This window comes from Suricata suricatta, chromosome 3 (assembly GCF_006229205.1).
Source record: "Suricata suricatta isolate VVHF042 chromosome 3, meerkat_22Aug2017_6uvM2_HiC, whole genome shotgun sequence".
Lineage (NCBI taxonomy): Eukaryota > Metazoa > Chordata > Mammalia > Carnivora > Herpestidae > Suricata > Suricata suricatta.
Genome location: NC_043702.1, coordinates 44,816,254 through 44,840,079, shown reverse-complemented (window position 1 = coordinate 44,840,079; position 23,826 = coordinate 44,816,254). Strand labels below are relative to the sequence as shown.

General features: G+C 34.2%; 2 long non-coding RNA genes and 1 other non-coding gene across 3 annotated transcripts in view; 2 read left to right on the top strand and 1 right to left on the bottom strand.

Annotated features, from left to right (window-relative positions):
* Positions 1 to 3,742: 3,742 nt before the first annotated feature.
* On the bottom strand, positions 3,743 to 18,775 carry LOC115286442. The gene is made up of 3 exons (XR_003906067.1): positions 18,689 to 18,775; positions 8,277 to 8,376; positions 3,743 to 4,223 (listed from the first exon to the last, which is right to left on the bottom strand). It is a non-coding gene; the product is annotated as an uncharacterized LOC115286442 (long non-coding RNA).
* Positions 8,978 to 9,117, top strand: LOC115288852. Its single transcript, XR_003907239.1, has one exon. It is a non-coding gene; the product is annotated as a small nucleolar RNA SNORA29 (small nucleolar RNA).
* A 97-nt stretch (positions 18,776 to 18,872) lies between the features above and the next one.
* Positions 18,873 to 23,826, top strand: part of LOC115286441 — a 29,897-nt gene continuing 24,943 nt past the window's right edge. Inside the window, exon 1 of the long non-coding RNA XR_003906066.1 lies at positions 18,873 to 18,924. This is a non-coding gene — a long non-coding RNA (uncharacterized LOC115286441). The remainder of the gene's footprint in view (positions 18,925 to 23,826) is intronic.

The window sequence follows — 23,826 nt, the reverse complement described above, 5'->3', positions numbered from 1 at the left end:
AAGTACAGTTCTCCAACTTAAAAAAATTAAAACATATATCTTAGAGTTATTTTCATATTAGCACATAAATGAAGATATAAGGCAGTTTTTATGCCACAGCTTTTTATGGACACTTTGAGATTTACAGGCAAGTTTAGAATGTCCTTAATTAGGTTTGTCTCATATTTCCTCATAATTAATTTAGATTATGCATTTCTTCTTGGACTATTACATAAGTGAGGCTGTTTTCTCATTTTATTCCATCAGGGGGCACATGATTTGGTTTGTCTCATTACTGATGATGGATGTTTACGTTGATCATTTAATCAAAGTATTATCTGCCGACTTCTCCAATTGTAAGCTATCCCATTTTTCTGCTTCTGCACAGAGAGAGGATTTCAGTGGTAGATGTGCTCAGTTAAGATACAAAATAAAAAATAATTACTTTATCAAATCCTTGTCTCAGGTTTCAGGAATAGAATAGATGTCAGAATGTATTATTTTCACAGTATTACTGACTTCTTTGGTCTCTCATTTGATTGCAACGCCCATTTCTGGAGGAACACACAGATTCATGGGGTATTTGCCCAGTTGCACCTGGAGTGTGAGGAAGGGTTGGGGATGTTAAATAATTCATGTAACTATGAAATTTGTTATTATGTAGGTCTGTATATAATGTGAAGTATAATAATATATTCATTGGCAACTAGATGAACTTCAGAAAAGCAGAACTGCTGATAATTTATTTTTAAACATTTAGTAAGGTTGTCATATTTTCGAAAAATCCTATTAAAATTTCAGTCATGTAAATTGTTATTTTAAATTTTGATATTCATGAAAAATTTTCATTTTGCATATATATTTAATAAGTAATATTCAATACTCTAGAAGACAAAACTTTTTGAAAATATAAAAATTTTAAATGTTTAGGTTTAATTTATATATGACAAAATATTTGAAATTGAATATACTTAAAGTAGAACAAAACTGTCAATATGTTGATTATAATGTAATTATTAAGTTTGGTGAAATGAAAGCAAGAAAGATTAGTGATATGGAATAAATATGTAAGTACTTATGGATTATGTACGTATTTAGTTTGTTACCAACACTGGCCAATTAACCAAATACCCAAATATGCACAATGTAAATTCAATTGATACACATGGGTATTTCACCAACTTTCAGCCCTATAAAAATTACAGCTTTATAACATATTTTAAAACTTCATCTTTATGATGTATATTTGTCTAAGATAGAAAACATCTTATGTAATAATGTGCTAAGTTGATTAATAACTTTCAATATTTAACATATGGTGATCATTAATGCCTTGCTGCTTTCTACTTCACCATAATACAAACAGAGGTGTTTTCTCAATAATCCATTTATCAGCCATTTATTGACCACCTATAACATGCTACTACTGGGGCATACCAGTGAACAAACCAGATAAACATTCCTGCTTGCCTGGAACTTACATTTTAGTGCATTTTTTATCAAAGGGGTCGGGGGAAATATTCAGGCATATGACAAAGCTTTTGGCCATATAATGGCACAAACTATCTCAATTTTCTTTGTTGACAAATTTTGGCAGAATTAATCATGTGGTTTTGGTAGGACAAAGTCCTAATTGCAGAGGGATTTATCAGAAGATTTGCAGAAGGGTTCTTTGGGGTAAATGTTTGAGGAAGCAGAAGGAAGCAGGAGAATAATAGGAAAATGTCAATGCAGGCAATAGCATTCTCAAAATTTAATGAGTAGAATTAAAAGAAGAAACAAGGAAAATATAAACTTAAATTGAGTTTTGTTTCAGGCTAGAGAGGTATTCTAGAAAGTAAGCAGAATAAGGTTGATTAATTGGTACCTTAGCATGTAATGAGCAATCACAAAACTGTAGCCCTTATATCCCCATGGAAACATAATGATAAACAGGTGTTGCCCCATTTTGCACACACAAAAAAGCAAGGCTAATTAGAAGTACTGTACTTATAAATTCAGTTCCATTAAAAGCAAAACAAATTCAGGAAACAGTATTTTCATGGCATGGTTTTTTTTCTGAGGTCTATTAGGATTGTGTCAGATCCGTATATTAGTTATTCATTTGGAAGTTTAGAAAGCGGGGTCCCTGCCAAAAACCCATCTGGACTGAGAAGAGTATCTATTTCCACTTTTTTGACAATAGTCCTTTTTCTCTCCTTTGATGTTCAAGTCATTCAGAATCCAGGTGACATTCATTAAAATCAAAGTGAGAGTAAACAATGAAAGTCTGAAAAAACTTGGTTTTCATTCTCTCACAAAAATTTAAGTAATGAAATGCATAAGTGACAAGATCAATCTAGATTTTTCATGTTTATCTTAAAGTCAGGGAGTATACCTTTTCCTTTCATAAAAATAGACGACAACAGATGCATTTGCTTTAGTGTAATATTTCAGGCTTCGTTACCTACATGTCACTAAGCATGGAAATAATCTTCGGGGAGTATTAACATTCTTTTATGGCACATGGGTTAGGGGGCTGTTTTCTGTTTTGTAACGTTCTTCTGATACTTGTTCTGTTCATGCTTTGTAGACAGCATTTACCACTCGCAATCAATAAGGATCCAATATTATTTTCTAGTCCAATCCACAGTTTCTCTTCCTCTTAAGAAGAGTCAATATCATGAAGTTGGGGTGAATACTTTTCATTTATGATGTTATATATTGCTATATATGATTTTTTTACACAAATAATTCATCCAACTATTTTTATTTTAAGATTTTTTTTTAAAGTAATCTCCCTACCCAATATAGGGGTTGAACTCACAAGCCCCAAGACCAAGAGTCTCATGCTTTTCTGACTGGGCCAGGCAGGCACGGCACTGCCCTGCCCCCTCATCTGCCCCCCCCCCCGACACACACACACCAATTGTTTTTAAAAAAAAAAAACAAATAGTATATTACTCTACTTTTTTTGCAACTACCATTTTTTCACACATAATTACATTTCTGAAATGTATATGTATTTACATTTGTAGTCTACTTTCATTTTTGCAGTGGTGTACTATTCCATTTATTTTAAAAAGGAAGGATTTTTTTTTCCATTTCTATACTTAGGGGGCAGATCGTTTGATAAGCTTGCTTTCACTTGTTTTTGCTTCAGTGAACATTCTTCCACATGACACCTTGTACAAATCTAAGCGTATGTTCCTGATAGATATGTGAAAGTGGAATTGCTGCATTGTAGAATAAGCAGTTTTCCAGTTATGCAAAGTATTGCAATATTTATCATTACAGCTCTATATAAGACTACTTATTTCTCCACTTGCTTGCCAAAAAGTGTTGTCAGAATTTTAAATTTCTGATATACTGTTATTTAAGAAGTGCCTTTCTTATTGTTGATCTTGTTTTTACTTCTTAGATTTCTTGTAAGGAAATATTTATATTTATTGGTTTACTCATCTAAGAAATGCCTGTTCGTATCCTTTGACTCTTTAAAACCCTAGATTTTCTACTCTGTCTTGTTTTTACTTACATAAGAAATGTTTCATAATATATGTTACATTATATATATATATGGAAATGTTTTCTATTGGTTATATGAATTAGATATGCCTTCTCCAAATATGTATGTTGTCTTTCTGGTTGCTTAGAGTGGGTGGTGTTTTGTTTTTGTGTTTTTGTCATATAAGGATTAATATTGAGGCAGGTAAATAAATCAATCTTTTTCTTAATAGTTTGTTCTTTTAAAATCGTATTTTAAAAATTCTGCATCCCATAACATGATGAATATAGTATCATACATTTTCTTCTAAAATTTTACTTTTAAATCTTTAGTTTTGGAATCTTCATTTTCATCTTCTGTTCCAAACATTTCAAAATTCTTTCAGGTATTTTTTTTACCCTTTAGATCGTCCATATAAAGTTTAATATTGGTGTGCTTATTTCTTTGAAAACAGTTACTTTTGACTGGTAATGCATCGAATTAATTAATTAATTTGGGAAGAGTAAGCTTGAATAACGAAGAGGAGCTGGATTCGTGACCTGGGAGATGTACTGAGCTTGGCTCCGAGGCAAGCGGAAGGAAAGGCTGACTTGCAGGCTGGTTCATGGCAGTGCGGCCGTTGCAATCACGCAGGGCTCCGACGAAGGGTCTCATGCCTCCTTTAATACTCTGCTGTTACCGTCTTAACTTCCATCGGCTGATCCACAGTTTCCTTTAGCTACTAGCCCCCCCAAGTCATGTAGCTGGTGCTGGAGAGTACCTGGGTGCGGTGGCATAACATGGGAAGTTAGTGTATTTAGAAGTTCTCCTCCTCCATTGTTTTTTTTATTTTCTCAATGAAATTGGAAGAAAAGGTTATTTTTCTCCTTGTACTGCATTCTGGGTTGTATCTCAAGGTTATATTGTGTCTAATCTGCAGTTTGGCTGATTCAATACTTACTTTTTTTAATTTAATTTTTTAATGTTTATTTTTTGAGACAGAGGGGGAGAGAGAGAGAGAGAGAGAGAGAGAGAGAGAGAGAGGGGGGGGGGGGGGGGGGGGGGGGGGGGGCGGAGAGAAAGGGAGACAGAATTTGAACCGAGCTCCAGGCTCTGAGCTGTCAGCACAAAGCCCCATGAGGGGCTCAGACCCAGGAACCGCAAGATCATGACCTGAGCTGAAGTTAGATGCTTAACCGACTGAGCCACCCAGGCACCCCAATAATAAGCGAGTTTTAATACAACTGGAAGGTCTGCAAAACGATTTCGGTAACTACTACACTAACTCTGATGTAATGTTTATTTTCTTGATTTGTTCTTTTGTTTCCCAATAATCAATTAAAAGCAAAAAAGAGGAATACATATTAGTTTTAAAGATATTTAGATTTAATAAAAACATATGTATAAGATAAACTTTTCTCTAACTAAAACATATTATTCTTCCCAGTTCATACTCTATTTCAGTGTTTCACACACAGAAAGCTCTTATTGTTTAAAAGTGAGCTTTAAATAAACATAAAGCTTTATGGATAAAGCTTTAAAGCTTTATGTGATATGAACTATTCTAGATCATAGAAAAATGGAATGTTTCTTATGTCATTTTACATATTTATCATAACCTTAATATTATAACACATTAGGAAACTCTAGAATAATTCACATAGCACTATTAATTTTTTTAAATACATTGGTTAGAAATATAATTTCCCACAGTGTGAAAATAACGCTAGAACCAGAAAGGAGTTAGAAATATAAGTTTTGTTCAGAATTAGGTCACCAAATAAGCAATTACATAAACACATTAAAAAAGAAAACCCAGGGCTGCCTAGATGGCTCAGTTGGTTAAATGTCGACTTTGGCTCCAATCATGGTCTCATGTTTCATGGGTTCAAGCCTCACATCAGGCTCTCTGCTGTCAGCATGGAGCCTACTTGAAATTCTCTTTCCTCCTCTTTCTCTATCCCCTCCCTCACTCACATGCTGCTCTCTCCCAAAAATAAATAAACATCAAAAATAAGGAAAAATACGTATTAAAAAAAGAAAAAACAAAAGCCAGGAGCTAAAATTCTGCATCTAACACGAATTAAATTTCTAAACATAATTAAGGAAAGAGGAATTGACAAAAATTGCTTAAAAACAATGAAGAATATTCATACACACATATACATAGATAAACCAGCAAACAACATATAAAATAGTGAAACACTGAGATAATTAAAGTATCAAAAAGACAGAAATGTCCATTATCATAAAATTTTTCAGTAATATTTTTGACACTTTAGATCTGCACTGCCCAATACAGTAGCTATTTTTCATATGTGAATGTTTAATTTAAATTATTTACAATTAACTCAAACTTAAAAGTCAATTCCACAGTTGCACTAGCCATGTGTGCCTAGGTGGTAGTAAGGATTTAAAGCATTTCCATTATCACAGAAAATTCTGTTGGATAGGGCTTTTCTTCTAGATAATGCAACAAGACAATAAAAAATTGTATACACATTAAAATAGGGAGAGAACCTACGCTTAGATGTCGTCAACTGGAGTGGATACCTAGAAAACTGAAGAAACTACAAGTACATCAGTAGAAATTTGTTGACTGTTTAGGTTAATACACACAAAAAACCAATGTAGCGTTTTTTCTCTATTAACAGTTACCATCGGGGAATGGAAATAAAAATACCCTGCTCTGGTAGCAAATAATGAACACGTAAATAGTAAATAGTAAATGATAGAATACCTACATATAAATTTAATGGCAAGAATGAAAAATCTGTATAATTTGGTTTTGGTGTTAAACAAGACCTGTGCAAACTGGAGAAACTATGTAGCCAAATAGAAGGGATTGCGAAATGAATGACTGACTTCAGGCAATTCCATAATAATTTGATTTTACCTTAGATTTTAAATAAAAATTCTAGTTCAGAAGAATTATACCAAGTAAAATTATGAAGGCAAACTGGAAGAGGAGGTTCTGTTCTTGCTTTACTAGCTATTAAAACATCATATGCAAATGAAAGTGTATTATCTTATCTCATTAAGGTGCATAGTAACTTGTGGAATATATATAAAGCTACAAAGGAATCTAATATGGTGTTATGTAGGAAATATTTTAATTCAGTGGGAAATTATTTAATAAGTGTTGCTGTGGGTTGATTAATCATCTGGCAAACGAAAAATCAGATAGATTATCACTTCATTATTTAAAAATCAATGTCAATGAAGTAAATATTTAAATGTAAATAAAACAAATATCTACAAAAATAGTAGAAAGTGGTATAGGTGTTACTAAACATAGAACATATTCAGAAAATAGAAAAGGGGTAAAAGTATAAAAAGGACATATTTAACTACACATTTTTATTGAATGGCCAAAGATACCATAAAATAGCTAATGACAAATAATAATAGTAAAGGCTAAACAAATATATCTTACCATAAAATATAAAGTACATAAATTATATATTTATATATAAAGTATAAAGTGTAAAAATTAAAATATCTTACAAATATTTCTGATAAACTGACTTAAGAAAATACTCTCTTGGAATAAATATGAATAGGTAGTTCAGATCTAACACTGAAGGGCCTTTTCCAGTCTAAGTCCCTCAGTGACTGTGGATCTAGATTTGCTGCTAATCCATTTTGGGCATGTGATATGATTGGAAGAAAAAATAAAACAGTAACAGCATCATTAGGACTATTTTAACCTCACAGGAATGCAAGTAAAGCAATAATTAAATATTTTTGCCTTCAGATTTACCAAACTTTCAATATTTTATAATATCCAATGCTAGGACACAATAGGAGAAAATGAAACTCTCCTTGACTTTTTGCATGACTTGTTACAATTTTTGGAAAAGTAGTTTGTAATATCTATTAAGCAAACAAGAAAATAGTCTTTAACTCATCATTTTCACTTTAAAAGATCTTTCTACAGAATATCATGTAAAAATAAAAGCAATAGTAGTTAAATGCATACACATACAAAGATGTTTGTTACAGGCAGCATGATTTTGATATAAAACTAAAAACACTGCGAACATCCAGCAATAGAAGAAAGGCTGAACGAGCCTTCTGGTCAAAGGAAAGGTAAACATGTTTGTCAAGATGATTTTTTCAAAGTTCAGGTATACTATTTGTGATCCATATTTTTGTAAAAGATAAGAATAACCTCTACATGTATCTAAGATATTCATATGAATAATGGGAAAGTATAAAAGAATGTACAAAAGACTTTGAAAATTAAGTCAGCATTGTGGGAAAGGAAATGTAAGAGCGGCCATGATTAAAACTTTCCTCATACAGCTGCGCATCATCTTTACTTGAGACAGTATGTACGTACTAACTTAGGGACAAAAGAAGAAAGAAGTCATTTTTAAATATTATGAGGAGAATTTATGCATTTCTGAGCCTTTCATGTGGGGAGATATTATTTGTTTACAATTTCATACTGGGAAATTAGCAGCAAAAACTATGTTTTTCTATCATACAATTTCTATCATTTGATTTTACTTACATTGCATAAAAACAGAGATGGGTTCTAATTATGTTGAAGGGATATATCAATAGGTGTCTTAATGTTATGTTAATATAGTCAAGTTCTTTGTGAACAAGTTATGCTAGCTAACGTGACAATCATTGAAATAAAATGTGTTCCCCTATAATTTTCACATATTGCTCATAATTTTCCTGCCAGGCCAAAAAATGTTATCTTTACAGGGAGATGTCAAGTATTTAAACGTAACTATTACTGATTATTTATGCTTTTCTTTCTTGTCTTAAACATTCTCAAGTTTCTTCAGTTTTCATGTTACAAATTTCAATGCCTTACCTCTTCTTAGTCAGTGACTCTCTTAAAACAAGCAAAAGAACTGAACTCAGTAGTCCGGATGTAGTCTAACCAGCAGCAGTTTACAGTTGGCTTGTTTCTCCTGTTGTTTTTGAAAAAAAATTAAAATAAAAAAATAAAACCAGATTAAAAATAGAAATTAAAAAATTAAGGTAGTTTAAAGAAAAACCTTTATTGTGAACAGCCTATGTTAAACCTGTGGCCAACTAAGAATCTCTTAACATTTACTTTTTAGTGTGAATTATCACATGATATCTCCCTTATAATATATTTTTGCGACTGTGTGATGTTTTGATGTTAATTTCATAGTGGAGCATTCCATTTTTTTCATCCTATCATGATTGTATTAAATTGTTATTTTTTTTAAATCCATGTTTTAACTTTTTCCACTATGCTTTTAGAAATGGCAAATTAGAGGCACCTAAGTGGCTCAGATAGTTAAGCATCTGACTTTGACTCAGGTCATGACCTCATGACTGGTGAGTCTGAGCCTCATGTCAGGCTCTGTGGTGGCAGCTCAGAGCCTGGAGCCTGCTTCAGATTCTGTGTCTCCCCCTCTCTCTCTCAAAAAATAAATAGATATTAAAAACAATATAAATATAAACGGAAAATTACAATGAAAATATTGAATTACTCAATGCCACGGACAGAACAGCGCATGACCACGAAGTCCTTCACATCCCAAACACACACAACACCCAGTTTAATTTTTGCAAGTTTGTTTTGGTGGCTATGCTTATGGGATAGATTAAAATTGCCATGATCTGAAGAGGGAGGATTTATTTGTGTCCTCCTCCTATATGAAATGGCTGAACAGACCAAAAAAAAATTTTTTTTCCAAGTTTGTAATACATCTACACATTCACCATTTCACTCGATATTCACTTTTCCAAATATTCAGTAAGAATGAATAATGCCATGAAACATCTTGGTAATGATCTACCACTCAGGGGAAGACATTCATTCAGTGCAAGAGATTAATATTGTAAATGATTGTGGTTTGCTTCACTTTTTTTTAAGTATCAGACGGTACTTTTTAGGACAGTTTAGCTCTACATTAAAAATGAGAAGATAGTACAGAGTTCCATATTACCCTGCACACACAGTTCCATATTACCCCATTATTACTGACTTTATACATTAGTGTGGCACATTTGTTACAATTGGTGAATTAATATTGATAAATTATTATTAACTAAAGTCTGTAGGTTATATTGAGCCTCACAATTGTATTGTAGGGTTTTATGGGTGTTAATAAATGCATGGTGTCATGTATTCACCTTTATAGCATCATGCGGAATCTTTAAAATAGTTTCACTGGCCTAAGAATCCTCTGTGCTTCATATATTCATCCCTGTCTTCTGATAACCACTAAACATTTTAATTTCTCTATAGCTTTCTCTTTTCCAGAAAGTCATTTAATTAGAATTACACACGACATAGCCTTTTTAGACTAGCTTCACTTTTTAAAAAATATGCATTTAACTTTGCTCCATCCCTTTTTGTGGCTTGAAAGCCCATTTCTTTTTATGGCTAAATAATACTCTGTTGTGTGAATATACAACAATCATTTCTCCACTCACCTACTGAAAGATATTTTGGTTGGTTCCAGTTTGGGGTGATTAGAAATAGAGCATCTATAAATATTTGTGTGTAGGTTTTTGTATGGACATACGTTTTTAGTTTATATCAGTAAGTACTAATAAGCACAATTGCTGGACCAAATGAGACCGTTTTTAGCTTTGTGAGAAGCTGCCAGACTTTGCCAGCAGGTGGCGATAACATTTTGTATTCCCACCAGCACTGCCTGAGCTTTCCTGTTGCTGTACATACATACCAGCATTTGTTACAATCCGTGTATCTTGATTTTAGCCATTCTAACCTGTGTAGTGATATGTTGTTGCTTTAACTTGCAATTCTCTTGTGACATAGGACATTGCATTTGAGCAATTCTTTGCATATTTTGTATATCCTGTATCAGCCATACTTTGCAAATATTTTCTCCCAATTCATGGCTTAGTTTTTCATTCTCTAATTGATCACCTGGTTTATATTTTCACTCAGCGATTTGTTATATTGATATATTCTTAGAACATTTAAAACAAATAGAAAAAAGTGTGGAATTTAATATTTAATAACACTTTCTTTTACTTGTATAGTGAATCTAAAAAAATATTCCTTAAATAAATCTCTGTTGTCACTGGATGTCACTGTTGCTTTACAAATTATGACTGTTTTGTTCCCAAAGACTGTTTGGAACATTTTCTAAATAAGCACTTTATTAAAAGAAGAAAATTCATATCATTAAGTAAGTGCCAATTAGATGTAGGTCCAAGCTACGTAGGATATCATTAGGAAAGCATTCATTTCTGAATGTACAAGATATAAGTTTCTCCCTAAATTTACAGACATGTTTCAAGTAGCGAAAGGAATTCATTAGGAAGACTACACAGAACTAAGAAAGTTTTTTGAACAATAATTTTTTTTCAAGGTAGAGTATTATGATTTAGTCTACATATGGTCATGGCTAATATGTAGCACATTAAGATATTTCAAAGCATTTTATTACTTAAAAATATTTTAAAAATATATATGAACACACACATATGTTCAAGCACTAAAACATAAATACTTATTATGGAATAAATTCATCCTTTAGGCCCTTTTCCACTGCAATTTGATATATCTATCTATATATATATATTAAAATTTTACATTTAATTTTTTACCCTTACAGGGGAAAATGTTTGAAATAAAGCAGGGCATCACAACCTCTGTAGAACCACCAGATATCATAACCACCAGCTAAAACCTGCCTATACAGATCAGTTTCTCTTGCAAAAGTGCCTTATGCTGAAACAGTTTTTACAGATGACCTTCCATGCTTTGAGCATGTCCCCCCCCATTGTTAGGCTAAACTATTTCACTGTAAGCATCCTTTCATCAAGGACTCCTCTACTGGGTTAGAATCTCTTATTTTACATTATCATAGATTTGCCCCACGGGGCTATAAATGTTCTGAAGGTGGTAGAGTATCTGCTTTATTGACTGCTAATGTCCAGCAGCACATATAAGATTATTCATAAAAATGTGTTGAGTTGTGAAACTCGGGTTGGGCAATGACTACTTTAATACTGTAAAATATGTAATACTAAAAGTCATTTATAATCATAAGGAATGTTACTAAAACCTTATTTGGAGAGATAGGGATATAGTTCTAAATCTAAAATAAGTATAATTGATAAATGATTTACTTAATTATTCCCTGGACCAAAGGACAGAACTTATTACTCTGTTACATATCTGTCCCTAAGTCTGAAATGGATGGTACTTCGGGTGCGCTACATTAGTCCCAGAACATACTATTTCTAATCTTGTTAATTGTTTATGCAAGTCATAGTCCTAGAGATCTAATTGGATTCACTAGTAACAATGAAGCCCCATTTTCTCTATGCTAGTTTTTCTCAGCGTCATATATTTTGTAGGCACAGAAGCAGAAACAGTTTGCAGTAGAGACTACACAGCTCTCAGAACACGATGCTGAGGTTGCACAGAACTTTGCAAGGGATACAAAATTGTTTTAGGTATTTGCATTTCATATCAGAATTGGAACACAACTTTAGATGTCTATATTGAATGGCAATGCAACAAGGCAAAAATACTCTGGAATCTACAGCACGGAATTAGGACGTAGGGTTTCTGAACATCTAAACGGGACATAATGAAAATAACACAGAATCAAAATAAAGCAGACAAACTCACTCTCCAAAATAAAACAACCAAGATTCAGTACATTATCTTAATATACCATTTCTGTGTATAATCTTTCTTATGTATGATCATATTTTCCTATATATGATCCTTTCTAATTAAAAAAATACTTTATACAATAAGCAATTATTTGCTATGAACCTGATTTGTTGAGAGCATTAGAAAGGGTACATAAATACAAAAGACATTGTCTTATCTGTACAAGGCAATATCCATCAATAGCATTCATTATTGGTCCTTGGAAGATGATTTTTAACAAAAGTCTTCAAAAATATAGACAGACAAAAATAATAGTTGCAGTTGAGAAAGCATATATGAAATAATATACTTATGCAGAATAAATCAGAAATCTTAGGACCCATGATATTTTGGTGAGAGATTGTTTGCTAAAAATTACTTGAAACTCACAGCACATGATCATCTTTATGTGATAGAGTTGTATGAATAATTTGGGTTCAATTAAAGAATAAATATTTTGGAAGGAACAAAAAGGAAAATAAAAATCTTGTGAATTACAATTAAGTAATATATACTCAAAAGCAGATAAAATTCCTCTTGTTTTTGTTATAAAATCTATACATAAAATCCCTTTTTTCTACACACCAGTAAAGTCTGTGGCTTTTTAAAAGGCTGATTGTGTTTAATATGGATGTAGAGTGACTCATGCAACCACCCACCATGCTATTCTGTTGATTTCTAAAGCAATGCATATAGGCACCTTGTTTGCCATGGTAAAATGTGAATGTGAACATTTCAATGATATTACTAAGGGAAATGGTAAAGAGAGTTTTTGTTCTGCAACTACCTATAATTAGTTTATTATCAATGGAAAGAATATTTCCCTCAATATAAATTATCTGATAGTCATGCAGAATAAAACAACAGGATCAAATTTGAATTATCATAGTAGATAAAGAAAAGAAGTTGACTTTATAGCTGAGAAACAAAGGAATATATAAATATAGGTAATGAAGAAAGGCAATTGGCAACTGAAACTACTTACCATGGTAAGTAGGTATAAATCTAAGATTTATTGACACTGGTACAAGAAGAGCATTTTTAAAAATTGCTTATTTATTTGAGAGAAAGAGCATGCAACTGTGCAAGCAGGAGGAGGGGCAGAGAGAGGAGGAGAGAGAATCCTAAGCAGGGTCTTGATCCTGTGCACCATGAGATCATGATCTGAACCAAAATCAAGAGTCTGCCACTTAACTGACTGAGCCACCCAGATGTCCCCTAAGGAAAGCATTTTAAAATATTAATACAGTTTGTAGGGGAGATTGCTACTTTCCCCCCAATATTATGGTAACTATATCATTTATTTTCCAAATTGGAAGTTCTCTAACAGTGAAGGGGCTTAAATCTGAGGGGATTCCAGAAGAATGGCTATATTTTTACCTGAATTTACAGTAGTTTTTTTTACCTGAATTTACAGCAAATGTGGATACGTGTTCAGTCTACTTAAGATCCATTCTCTACTTCTCTTAAGATAATAACATTTCAAAACTAAATTTACAGCTTCCCAAGATAAAGGTTATTTGTTCTAACCTCCCTTGAAGCCACATGTGGGAATGCCATTGGTGGTGAACCAACTTACATGATTTAAACAAAGCATCAGCTAAGAATGGCGGAGGTTGGAAGGAGCCTCATGTTATGACATATCATGCCTAGAATTTTTGATTTTTATGGAACAGAGATACTAGAACATATTAATGTGTATAGTAGAATTTGTATTGCAAAGAATGTATGGTAAAATGTATATTTCATAATATTGGAAATATTTATTTAATATACGTTTCTTCAGATAAATGATTGAATTCTTTAGGTAACAACTCAGGGCAACATAATTACATAACATATACCTGGGAAACCAGGCAATTACTAATAACTTTAGGAGTATATTAGTTTTGTGAAAATTATAGTGACCAAAGAATAACTTTATCTATCATCTATAAATCTATTGATTTATCATCACATATCTAAATTCATGTAAGGCTAAAATGCTGTTAATAGAAAAGTTGCATATTCACCCAACATTGACTAAATTATGCAAAATTAATGATTCAACATGTATGTTGATGTAGCTGATATAAGTACTGCTTTAATTAACTTTTGACTATGCATTAAAAAGTAGGAAATCAGTGAAAAATTGTAAAGTGTTAAGAAAGGTCTTGAAATGAAATGTATGTTTTTCTTGGTAGATTTATTTTCTCATGCTTTGATAACACTAATGCTAACTTTCTTTGGAAACTAACTTTGCTACAAAGGCCACTGTTCCAGAAGCTGGTCATCGTCTGCCTCTTTATTCTTAGAATCAATCATCACACCATATGATTTTATAGTACATTATAATTATAAAAAATCTTTATATTCATACATGATCCTGATAGTTCCGTTATAAGCAATATATATGAATATGCATGCAGTTTGAATGAGAAGGAATAAGATTACCTTCAATGTATGTAGATTTTCTTTTAAGTTTAGTTCTATCAAAGAACCAAAGAGCCAAAGAATCACTTTGATCTGTTGGACAAGCAAGTTTCAAGCTTTGACATGCACTTTATGTATTTCTGTATATAAACAACCTAAACACAGTGGTTTAAAAAGGTGTAAAAGGCCAGATAGTAAATATTTTATACTGTATGGACCATATGCAGTTGCTTTTGCATATTGTTATTATTATTGTTTCTCTCTTAAACATATAAAAATGATTGATTCTTAGGTTGAAGTCCCATACATAAAAAAGTTGAAAGCTAGATTTGGTTGTGGTTTTCCAAACCTCGCTTAAACACAATCATTTGATTTACCCTAATTCTGTGGGTCAGAAATTTGGGCTGCGTTTTGCTAAGTGGTCTTTTTCTGGTCTCACTGGGATCATGGCTTTGGTCACCTAAGAGCTAAGCTGGAGTTGTGTGGTCTAAGACAGCCCAGTTCACATCTTAGTTTGCTACTGATTGTAGGCTGTGTTGTGGTCTGTCCCATCCTTCGGGCCCCAGCTTCTTCAAATAATTACTGAGGATTATGAGATGATACTGAAAACTGCAAGATAGAAGGCCAGCCTTGATTTAAAGGAATGAGAAATGAACATCACCAACAATGGGAGAGTATAAAGTCACATTAAAGGCACACGCATACATTGACATAAGTAACTATAGCAGCTATCTTTGCAAGAAATATAACACATATTTAAGATTTAGATACTTGATGCTTTTGTGTCTGATAAGATTTGCTGTCAAGAAGTCATAAGACAAACTGACCTAGTATACCAATTTATTAATTTGCCAAGGGATTTGACTGCCAAGAAGCCCAGAATGCTTGTGCCAGCCAAAAATATATATTTCTCTATAAACAACTTGGAATGCCAACTTTTTCCTATAGTTTACTTCACCAGGAGGAAACTGGAGTGTGTCTGACGTGAGGAACATGAGACATGGGTAGGAGTTAATTTTTTAATGTTTACTATCATTGGGACAGATGCTCTGACCTGGGACTCTCAACACAGATCCCAGCTCCCCTAGCCTGTGTTCCTTTGCTGCAGAGGCACACAACAAAGACAGAATTTCTCCAACTCTCCTAAGCTAGATATTACCTAGGTTCTACCTCGCAATTTTTCTATCAGATTCAGAAGGAAAAGAAAATACGCATGAATCATGTGTGAGGACAGTAGCTTATCTTCTGAACACCATGGTAATAGTGTTTATATACATTCTCTGCAAAGCTTCTGGCATTCAAGTTAATCTATAAATTCAATACACTTAAAATTAGCATTCCTGAAGAAGTTTTCTAGACTCTGTTTATTTGATTTAAAAATTTTCATGTAAGGGGCGCCTGGGTGGCTCAGTCAGTTAAGCTTCCAGCCTCGGCTCACGGCATGATCTCACGGCTCTTGGGTTCAAGCCCTGTGAGGTCAAGCCCCGCGTTGGGCTCTGTGCTGACAGCTCAGAGCTTGGAGCCCACTTCAGATTCTGTGTCTTCCTCTCTTTGTGCCCCTCCCTAGCTCACATTCTGTCTGTCTCTCTCATTCAAAAACATTAAAAAAAGTTTTTTTAAATAAATAAAATAAAATTTTTTATGTAAAAGTTACTGCCCACTGATAGCTAAGTGAGGTTTTAAAATTTTTTTTATGTTTTTTATTTATTTTTGCGAGAGAGAGAGAGAGAGCACGCAGGGAGGGTCAGAGAGAGAGGTAGACACAGAATACAAAGCAGGCTCCAGACTCTGAGCTAGCTGTCAGCACAGAGCCCCATGTGGGGCTTGAACCTACAAACCGTGAGATCATGACCTGAGCTGACACCAGATGCTTAACCGACTGAGCCACCCAGGTGCCCTGCTAAGTGTGTTTTAAACACAAAGACTGTCTTCTTCGTCAGATATTAAGGCATGCTGTAAAAATACAATCAAAACCTCATGATATGTGCATATGACCAAAAAAAGAAAACAAACAACAAAAAAACACCCCAAACCCAACTAGAACAATATAACAAAATAGTCCAGAAAAAAAGTGTTCCATGAATACAGGGGAAGTTGGTGTATGGTTTCATGGTTTAACAATTTTGTGGGAAAAGGACAGATTGTTTAGGTGGTGGAAGTGAGACACTGGCTTAAATATGTAGAAAAATAAGGTTTACCTGGAACTCAAATCTATATATAAGTGAGTATTAGGTGGATCAGTGTGAAAGGTAAAGTATAGTACTAATTCTAAAAATAAGAGAGGCTATTTTTGTTACTATGATGTGATGAAGTATTGCCAAAGTCCCCAGTGAATGAGATGTATTTATTCACACTTCTATTCAGTGAAGGAAACGATAGAGAATGCAAGAAGGTGAATTATACGCTGGGAGAAGACAACTAATACTGAGAGATTAGAACCTAAGATATACAGTAAATTCTGCCCATCAGCAAGAAAAAGACCATTCAAAGGAGATAAGTACTTATTAGAATAATGTTCTGGCTAAAGTGTTTATGAGGAGATATTCAATTTTACAAATAATCAAATAATTAAAAACAAATATGTAAAACATCAGTGGCACAGGGTGAATGTCCTGGTTTCCCTAGCATACGTAACCTCTTTATGATTTATGTCTCATTGCAGTTATCATTATCTCTTCTTAACTATTCAAAGTGCTCTGGTTTGGATAGATAAGATTATATATTTTCTTACTAGCTATCATAATATATGCATCAGCCTGTACCAAGTTGTTGAAAAGACTAGAAAATTAAGAGCAGATCTGTCTTGCTTGGGGGAGGGTCAGCTGAAGAGCTACTATGGAAAGCTAACCACCAATCCTTATTGGGATCGTACCTGCGTGTTTCCTCCGACACTGCAATCCCTCTACTGAGTGTTTGCCCAAATGACCCTCACTGTTCATTACGGCAGGACTGTGGTAGTAGGAAATTGGGGGCATTTATGTATCCATGAACAAAAAAATTAAAAATGATTTGAAATGGACTACTGTATAGAATTTAGCACTTTGAACTTGATTAACATCAAAGATCTTCAACTATAATGTTGAATGAAAAAATTAGAGAAATTATATTTGTAGGTAAATACCATTTAAAAATAAGGGTACATACATATTAAAGACATACACCAAGCACAGTAGAGTAAAGCAGTCGGAAGAGGCAATGGGGGCAAAAACCGATGGTGAAGGAAAAAACATGCCATGCAGATTGAGAAGAGTCCTTGTATGGATGATACTATTGTGGCATGAGATGAGGATGCAGTTAACGTATTTCTGTCCCTCACACGACCATAACTCCTGCACACATAGTGCGTGTATGTACATGCAAGTGGCATTCATGTATGCGAGTGTGCGCGTGTTTATACCGCACAGTACTACACTATGTATAACAGCATAGTTATTTATCTCCTGCGTAAGTTAGCAAATGACTTTTAGTTTTCATTTTCCTGAGCCTGTATCTCTGAAAATCAAAACTACCTAAACAGCCATCTATTTACTTATTTTCCTTCAATTATTGAAAGTATTTCTGTAGTCTATAATTCTTTGTTGGATGCAAGGAAGAAGCAAATGAAATCACTTTAAATATTTGTTTGAAACAATTTCGGATTTAAAGGAAAAATATTAATATGGATATACATGAAGTCAATGAATTGTAGTGGAACAGCAATGATTACTTACAAGAATAAACCATTTTTCAATTTACCTTTTGACCGTCTAAATCAATGACTGACAGCACTAGCAATCACCTACACAGACTGATTCTTCACATTTCAATTGGCTTAGTGATGTTTGTATTTGGCTTTTGTGGAAACAACATAAAAAAGAGAAGCAAAATTCTACATGTCAAAAATAAAGATAACTTACACTGGAAAATTTATTTAACTCAAAAATACACAGAATATCTTATATTTTGCTTATGTAATAAAAGATATATACTTATACAAATAAAATACATTCACTAAAAGATGTGTCTACTAATTTTTCTAACATTTACTGATGGTCAAGCACTGGCCTCTGAATTGCTTTTCTATTTCACTACCCACATTTTATCCTCATAACAGCCCCATGAGTTAATGTTTAGTAAGGGTTCAACTGAAGTTAATGGTGATCCTCCTATCTAATTTAAGCAAAGAGGGGTTTAATACAGGGAATGGTACTTACAAAACTCTGGAAAATGCTGGAAGATCAGTCATTAACCAGGACTCCTAAGAATCACTTCAAGGAAATAACCATGGGATCAGTCCACTGAAGATTCCATCTATTACAAACAAATCTGAGAATCTGGTCACTGATTCTAGAATCACATGACTTTTGTCAGTCCTGGAGCGAGGTAACAACCAGAAAAATTGATGATTCTAGAATCTCAGTGCTTTGGCTGGAGACTAGGATTCAGAAAGGTACTGTCCAATGATTGTCTTCTACTTGATCTACTTAAGCAAAAGAGAAACTTGAGGCTTCGCCTCTCTTCTCTAGTAATAACTTCTGGAATCTAAGTCTCATGCAGATGCATTTCTTTAGAAAAATCTAAATCACATCCAGAGCCATAGTTGCAAGGAATCTGGAAATGTACTTTTTTAGTTTCCTGTCTAGATAGACAGGACATTGAAGGGTCGGAATGTGTGTCGAGTAAGTCAAAGCAAGAATCAGACATAGAGGAGTTAAGTCAGTTGTCAAGGCTACATATTTAATTAATGCTTTGCAATTTAAACACAGGTTCTAATTATAGCAATTTTCACAAAGAATTATTTCTTTTTTCCTTTCTTCCTTCCTTCATTCCTTCCTTTCTCCATTTTTTCTTTCCTTCCTCTCTTCCTTGCTCCCTTCCTTCCTTCCTTCCTTAGAGAGAGACCCTAAGGAAGGGAGAGGGTCAGAGGGAGAGGGAGAGAGAATCCCAAGCATGCTCCACACCCAGCATAGAATCTGACCCAGGGGCTGGATCCCACAAACCATGAGATTATATCCTGAGCCAAAATCAAGAGTTGGATGTTTATCTGACTGAGCTGCGCAGGCGCCCCAAGAATTAATTTCAATTGGAGAAAACATCAGTGCAAACTGCCAGTTTTCTAAGAGAGGGGAGAAGTAATATAACAAAAATTTTGCTTTCAGTTTTGAAGTCAATGTCATTTATTTTTAGAAGTTTAGAATTTAAACATAGCATAAAGTTGTACTTGTATTTTACATTAAGCAGTGACTGAAACTAAAATTCTATTTCTGTATCTCTATCTCTATCCTATCCATACCTATGTCCATATTAATATATATTTTTTTCCATCACCATTTTTACTAACATCTTCAATTCACACCACACTTTGCTGTTTTAATGATATAATTATCATTTCCTCTCTTCTTATAAATTATGAAGTCTGCCCATAAGATAGCATAATAAATGGAGTTATTGCAGAGCTTAACCATTTTTAGGGAGTTAAAAAATATATCTAGTGCATAATATAACTGACTTTGAAACTTCTTGCTATAAGAGAAGTAAGTTTGTAACTATTTCAGAGATATAAAAGAAAATATTTTGGTTCAAGATAGAATGTTCACAAGCACTAGTTAGTTTCAAAGGGGCAAATTAAAGGGAAAGGAAATATGCTTTGTTTAAGAAAACTACAAAACATCACACTAACAAGGAATATTGTATCATACAACTTGTTTAATCTTGTTTCATACATCCAAAAAGATGAAAAAAGGAAACACAATAGGAAATGGATATGATCAGGAACTCTTAGAGCAATGTAAGATTTCACTATTAGAGACAAACACTTATCATTTAATGGAGTAAACATAGCGTGTTTGTTTTTCCATAAATATTATTTTCCATTTATGAATAACTTACAGCATTCTAGATATTTGTAAAAAGCCTTAAGAAAATATACTCATAATGGTTCTATCAGTTCCCCCTCCAACTTCATTTTAGAATAGCATATCTTTTTTTTTTAATGTCTATTTATTTTTGAGAGAGAGAGGGAGGCAGAATGAGAGGAGGGTAGGGGAGAGAGAGGGAGACACAGAACCGGAAGCAGTCTCCAGGCTCTGAGCTAGCTGTCAGCACAGAGCCTGACATGGGGCTCAAACCTACAGACCGTGAGATCATGACCTGCGTCAGACGCTTCAGTAGACTGAGCCACCCAGGTGCCGCTAGAACAGCATATCTTAAAACACAATATGGTCAGGACCAGAATATTTCTCTTAACTTGTACACTATTTACTTATCACCACAGCTAAGTTGTTTTTCTAACTTAGGTGTTAATAATCACAATATAGTCAATAATGTTTCACTTAAAATAATGTTCCACAAGCGGATGTAATATATATTCACTTACAGTTTTGTCCACATTCAGAGAGTGAGAGCCTCTTAGGCAGGTATGACTGTGAGTAGTCTTGTACTGTTCTGGTTGGTTGTGCTTTGCTTATGATATTGATCAAGTGTTGCTGGTTCCTTTTTGTCCTGTGTTGTTCTTTACACATTTTGACTTGAGTTGCAAGGTTTCTTTTACATGAATCATTATTTTCAGCAGAAAGTTCCTACCATAAGTTTATGTGATACTCTCTATTTTTAAAAGAATGTTTATTAATCCATTGTTATGATATATTGTATAAAGTGTCTGCTACAAATTATATGTCATACAATTAATAGTTGCTTTTCTACTGGTGAAATACTGCACTTTGTGCGTTTGTTTCTCTGCCCTGGTTTCCCTGTTCCTGCATCTACATTCCCCCTGCTGATTTTCTTGTGACCTGAATCTCCTCCATCTCCAGTGTGTTCTACTCTTAGGGTGAAATGAAAATAGATAGCCAGAGTTCCTATAGGAAAACAGATGGCTCACATACATTTCGATAATTCAAAAAGTTTATTCCCAAAATACTAATTACAAATTTGGGGGGAATTTAAGAATAATGTAACAGCATTTGATTAGTAGTATCCCTATGCATAAATTGTCAAAGGGAGAGAGGAAACTAAAATCCAGAAGGAAAAAAAAAGTCACGCTAGAGCACACCACCTTGAGAAGAGCCACAGTGATGATGGGACCTTCATGTGAAGGACATTGACGGCTCTAGGCAACTTCACAAAGGGATAGCCACAGGGCTCCATACCTCGGTCTTCCTCTTCTGTCCTTTTTCACTCTCTCTCTCTCTCTCTCTCTCTCCTTAGTTTCTCTCTGTATTTTGTCTCTCTTTGTTTCTCTTCCTCACTTCCTGCCACGACTCCCCAAAGACTGAATTTAACTCCAAACAAGTAAATGGTGATCTTATTGATGTAGTCCATAGGGATCAGCCTCCTGAAGAAATAGGGCAGGATGGAGAAAGGAGATGAAGTGAATCTGAAGGATCAAATATACCTAGGACAGTTCACTTCTTTGCCTTTCAGTGTCCACTCTTCTTTCTAAAGCTTGTCTCTACATTTGAAAGCATGAGGTCTGATCAGCTACTTTATCATAAAAGGGTGCCATTAATTAGTTCTTACTCCTAGCTAAAACCTAAGGTTTTAAGTACTCTTGTGTTCTCCATATAGTGGTGTAGGGGGGGAAAGGATGTTGTAGAAAGTAATGTATCAAGTAATACAAAAATATAGCTACTATAGTCCTTTTCTGTCATTAGCATTGAGGCCATAATTGATAATTATAACTGTTTTCTACCACTATTCAATGTTTCTCTTACCTTCTGCCTCAACCAAATCAGACTCTTTACCTGCGGATAAGCCAGGCTTCATTTCTGGTGAAACTGAGTCCTAACTAGTCTTACTGTTCTACTATGTTCTTAGAGTTTTCTAAGAAGGAATGCTACTGGACATAGGAGCACTAGAAGGCACCCAAAGGCATCTCATAAATATAGTTTTCATTGGTCCAGTTGAGTCGAAGCAATCCAATTTCCCCCTGGTCATCAGCATCCAGCACCCTGTATGGTACAGTGACCTTTTCTCTCCCTGTTGGTTCAGTGGTAAAGGAGATCAAAATGGCCTGGGACTTGGGACTGAGTCCAGGAAAGTAGTCTACTGTTGGGAAATGGTACCTCTAAATCTATGGAACCCAAAGTCCTGTTGATAGAAGATAGATAAATTTTAGTAGTGTATCACAGAAAAGGTCATTGATTTGGAATCACAGATCTGTGCACCCTGCCAAAGGAGACTTTGGCACAATATCTTGGCCACTTTTTTATGGTATATTTAGCAATCTGTAGGATAGATAATGGCTGCACAAGGTTTAATCTCTCAGGAGTCATTTTAATTGGGTCTTCAGCTTACCATTCCCCTATCAAGCATGTTGCTCCTAGGATATGTGACATATGTCAAACCCAGTACATTTTATGGGCATAAGCTCATTGCTATACTTCCTTTGTCATACAATATGGCCCTGGCCTGTGAAAATTTTTGTGCAGCATAACATAATAGTAAACAAGGAATGCTGTAAATCTACCAATGGGTGGTGCTTGCAGAAGCACTGCAGTTCAAGAAGGCGAATCCACTTCTATATTGCTGTCAATCCATAGGAAGATACAGAAAGAGAAAACAAGGTATCTGGTACTAGATACCTTTCTTGAGAAGGGTTATTTCAGCAAGGGTTTTAAGATACATATATAGGGGCGCCTGGGTGGCTCAGTCGGTTAAGCGTCCGGCTTTGGCTCAGGTCAGATCTCACGGTTCGTGGGTTCAAGCCCCGCATCAGGCTCTGTGCTGACAGCTAGCTCAGAGCCTGGAGCCTGTTTCAGATTCTGTGTCTCCCTCTCTCTCTGACCCTCCCCTGCTACAGCTGTCTCTCTGTGTCTCTCAAAAATAAATAAAAAGCATTATAAAAAAAACTAAGATACCTATATATTCCTTTAACTAAAAATATGTGTCATACTAATTTCTATGTAATATTGGTTCTTGTATGTTTAGATTTTTATAGTAGTAACATTTTATTTAGGGGCACCTGGGTGGCTCAGTCGGTTAAGCATCTGGCTTCGGCTGAGGTCATGATCTCATAGTTCGTGGGATCGAGCCCCGCGTCGGGCTCTGTGCTGACAGCTCAGAGCCTGGAGCCTGCTTCAGATTCTGTGTCTCTCTCTCTCTCTCTGACCCTCCCCTCTCCCGCTGTCTCTCTCTGTCTCTCAAAAGAAAAAAAAAAAAACAACATTAGTAACATTTTATTTAAAAATTAGGTGCTTTAAAGAGAATGCTAATTTTAAATTTTATTAAAAGGGCAATGAAAAAGTTTTTTAAGAATTAAAAATTTAAAAAAATAAATACTAATTTTAAATTTTATTAAAAAGGCAACTAAAGAAAAAACCCTTCCACTTACTTTAGCCACATGAAAGAAAAA